Source organism: Phragmites australis, chromosome 6, assembly GCF_958298935.1.
Source record: "Phragmites australis chromosome 6, lpPhrAust1.1, whole genome shotgun sequence".
Classification (NCBI taxonomy): domain Eukaryota; kingdom Viridiplantae; phylum Streptophyta; class Magnoliopsida; order Poales; family Poaceae; genus Phragmites; species Phragmites australis.
In genome coordinates this window covers 2,651,253-2,655,784 of record NC_084926.1, presented here as the reverse complement: position 1 = coordinate 2,655,784, position 4,532 = coordinate 2,651,253, and the positions used below count along the sequence as shown (strand labels likewise).

Sequence of the window (4,532 nt, the reverse complement as noted above, 5' to 3'; positions counted from 1 at the left end):
AACATGCACGGTTCTAGAACCAAGTGATAGAGCTGTCTTATTCTTCGTAATTTTGCACGGCACACGATCTCACAAGCACATTTCTTCACAAATACTGCATGATTATTACAGGTGGACATATAAGGGTATTTAAATCGAGGTGGTGATATGCACCAGGTCTACATCGAATCGAGTAACCAACGACCAGTAAGCAACTGGAATTGGTAAGACTGTAATCACATTTACCGAAACAACACGGGAAGAGAACTTATTTGATTCTCATTGAGACCATCTAGAATAGTGAAGTGAGAAACAGAGACAGACGATTCAGAAGCTTTGCTGGTCTTTGCTTGGACTACGTCTGCTTTTCCAAAATTCCTAATTTAACCAAAACTGCAGCAATTTTTTGTGGAACATTTCCAGCTTACAGAGCGACTACAAGTCCTTTTCACGCCAAGAGAAATGGAGCAGAAAAGCATTACATCGTTGATTCTGACCCTGTATGATCACGCGCAGCAAGATCCTGAATCAGCCTGTGCACCGAAGATCACCAAATTTAGTCTCCTGCCTGATGCAAGGATAAAATATCGAATTTTTCTTTTTTTGCTTTACATGTGTATTTAGAGTTCTACAGATAACTAGTTAAACTCAAATTCAACATATGAACAAATCATAAGGTATGGTGTTTTTTTGGCAGTACCGCAACAAGAAACTAAGACTCCAAGAATTAGAGAAACAGGCAATCAAGTGAATAAGAGGCCACAAATTCCTGATGTTTTAAGCCATATACGGTAGCAATAACAGGAAGGTGGACAAAACAGTTTTCAGTTTCATAAACGCCTGTCATACAAACACGGTTAAATAGGGTACAGGTCCATAACCAACGAGTTCAGAATACAACTTTTGCATCTGAGTTAAACACAAGCATATGCTAGCCCAAGTGCCAAGCAGGTGCTTCCCAATCTCCCATAGTCTTTATTCCTGAAACAGAGAATAAAAGTCTGAGCAATGAAAATTGCACCAGTCTTCAGATAAATATTTAAAATAACAAAGTGTACCCCTTGTCCCTATGTACATACTCCTATTGCCAGGCTTCAGATTCTTCAATAGAAATCGTCAGAGATGAGCATATCATCAAAGCTCCAGAGGTCCATGTCGCTGACTACATCCTCTGATCCATCAAGGTTCAGAAGGCTATCAAACGATTCAGTCGCACCACCATCCAGAAGAAACCTCATGTAAGGTTCTATATCTGTCAGTCCATCAGTGAGATCAACACTATTGTTCCCCGTAACAGGAGGCACCAGTGAGCTGTTTGAATTGCTGTTGACCAATGCAGATTCATCATCTTCAGCTATGGTGGAAATGGGAGCAAGGGATGTTATATCTGGAGTCTTGGTATCATTCTCCCACCCCAAGTCTGAGCAGCCAAAGGAGTTGCTTCCCTGGTCAGAGTGCAGATTAATGATAGGATCCTCAATAGGGGCAGCAGGGTTCATTGCAGGAAGAAATGACATATTATCAGGCTGAACAAATGGCTTGTTTGAGGTGTAGTCAGCAGATGGGTAGAAGGACGTGTTTGTGTTGGCAAGGTTGTTCACTGGTGGTTTGACATTATGCTTCTGTTCCACAATTGACTTGGGTGCTTTAGCAGCAGTCGGGCGAGTACGGCGCTTCTGAGCAACTGTTGGTGTGTCAGGGAAGTTAACCTTGGCCTTCTTGCCACGAATCCTGCGTGCTTCAGCATCATAAGCTCTTGCAGCTTCCTCGGGACTATTGAAAGTACCAAGCCAGACACGAACACCCTTCTGAGGATCTCTGATCTCAGCAGCCCACTTACCCCAAGGGCGCTGGCGGATACCCCTGTATTGATTCTTTCTCTTCCTTTTCGCTGACCTTGATGCAGGGCCATCAAAACCAGCAGTAGTCATGGTGCTTAAGCCATCTGCAAAGGGGAGTGCAACTTATCTTAGTAACATTGACTATTTCAATCATTATATATATCGAGATATACATCAAAGAGGTCACAACCAAAATTAGGATTCATCATGAACATAACGCCTTCATATTTGCAAGCACAATTAAACAGAAAGGTCCAGGATCTTAAGAACATCCCTAGTGCTATAGACTGCATCATAATTATGCTATCACATCTAAAACTCACTATAGATGATGCAGCATAAGAGATAATTTCATTCTCACATAAAAGGATAGCTGTAAAATCAACATTCAGGCTAATGCAACATCAACACAATGAACTTATTTGAAGTCAAGGGATCAGAAAGCTGACTTCCAAAAAGTTGCAACAAGGATCTGCAGCTTGACTCCTGATTACCTGATAGTAACCATTTAGGTAATTAATCTGGGACGGTGACTCTACTGCATCGCTCGATCAAACTCGCAAGCAATACAAGCATTCGTGGAGCCATGTGAAATATATACTTGTATATTCAACAATATAAACCCTGTAGACTAAGAGTTGAACAAAGTCCAGAACAATCCCCACGCAAATCTACAACCATATCAAGAGATACCAGGAGCTCAAATCTATGGCACAATAAACAACAAAAGGAAAGTTCGCATCTAATGTAATTAACCATAAACGTCACCATACAAGCCCAGAAAAGGTAGAAATCCCCAGATCTAACAATCAAATAACCAAGTTTTCTTCCCTCGAACCCCAGGTGGTAGAACCCCAGACAGCCTGTGCTGCTCAACATTTCAGAATCCAAACACGACTGAGGACGAAATACCTAAACTCCATCCAACCTCTTAACACCAACCCCCTAAATTTTTCCCTCTTCGTCCCCAATCCAACCACCAAGCCGCCTCTCAAACCCGCACCTACACCCCCAACCCCCAAAATTCCCCAATCAAACTCTAGATTATAATCATCTACATCAATCAAACACAAAAAGCGCAGACAAGTACAAAAACTAGGCCGTCCCGAGCTACGCCAATACCTCTGGAGTAGGCCCTCTTGACGCCGGCGAGTGGCTTGATCTCCACGATGTCGTCGTCGTCCTCCCCGAGCTCCAAATCCGACACCCCGGAGTCCACCTCGAACTCATCGAAGTCGGCCTCGAAGTCCTCATCGTCCTCCTCCACGAACCCCGCGGGGTACCGCCTCCCTCCGCCGCCACCCCTCCTGGGCTTCTTCTTCTCGGGCCACAGGGCCCCCTCCGTCAGCCGCCGTGGCCCCCGCTGCTTGGTGAAGTCGGCGAGGATCGCGCCGCCGCACATGGCTCAGTCGTCGTCGGGAGCTCCGCCGCCTCGCGCCGGAACAAAGCTGTGGCTTGCGACGGCGAAATGGTAAACGAGTTAAACCTAGGCAAAACGATGTAGGCCGCGGGTGGGTTGGCGTGGGGTGGGCCCTATATATTGGCTGGAGCGGTGGGTGTGGGCGCGTAGGTGGGGGGACGCGTGGTGGGGTCTCGACGTCGGCCAGTGGACGCATGCACGGGAAGAGACGAGGGTAGAAACGGAAAAGGTACATAAGTTACAGTACTCTGGTAACCTTTGGGGAAATTAGCACGTTTTTCCTATAGAGATATATTTACGAATCTACCCCTTAAAGCAGTGCTAGGATGTGAGCCTTTGGATAGCTAATGAATGAGTTAGCATGATCGTGCAATAATTAGCATGATCTCGTGCAATAATTAAATCGGTGATCCTTGGAAAAACAGTATCCTCTTGTTAATTGAAAGATTTAGCCTGATCTTAATTCTTAAAACCGTACAAGTCACGAGGGCACATGCTACCATCTTCATTCGTAAATGGTAAGATTTACTAAGACCGTATCACGGTATCGCACTAACAGTATCACGCGCAACCTCTTAGAAATGTGCGATGACAATTAGCACTCAGAGGTAGTGAGATGGACAAATCAAAAACTGCCCATCTCATTAGGGGAGTGGAGATATCGATTTCAAGACATCGAGAGCTTAACTTGCGAAGATTAGTTGTCACTACAACAAGACAGTAGATTTATTAGCTATTTTGTTAACGAAGATAGATGCACGAATGTTTTCTTTTATAGTTTTCTAGATTATATTATAGATATAATTACTGTAGATTGTAATATGTTGGTGAGTAATAAAGCTCTTATATTCCTAAGAACAAATTGATATTATCAGATTTCACAAATCATACTCGGCCGATTTTTTTCGTCGCCCCTGTCTGCAAAGCGCCCTCGAGTTTCTTGGTGGCACTACACAACTACTCATTAATCACAACCGGGTCATGGATTTGCCAGGTCATGCCGTACGGTGTGGTCAACGCCTGCGACTCTGCTCCTCGACGAAATGAAAAATCGCCAGTAGTAGGTGCAATTGGGAGCGAGCGACAAGTCGAGATCACAAATATCTCACGAGAATCCACAGCGTCCTTGACTATTTCCCGTCGATTCCCCCCACGTTTCTTTCTGCCCGCAGTCACCGTCGTCGTCTCCTGTGCTGTCGTGTCGAAAGCAACCCGTGCCGAATTGATCGCCGATCGGCGGCCAAAGGGGACGCATGTTGACAATTACTATCGAGAGTATTCGGTGATTCCGT

The 4,532-nt window shown here is 44.8% G+C and overlaps 1 pseudogene; it reads right to left on the bottom strand.

The window, feature by feature from the left end:
* Window positions 1-727: 727 nt before the first annotated feature.
* On the bottom strand, window positions 728-3,345 carry LOC133921066 (ethylene-responsive transcription factor 1-like; annotated as a pseudogene).
* Window positions 3,346-4,532: the final 1,187 nt, after the last annotated feature.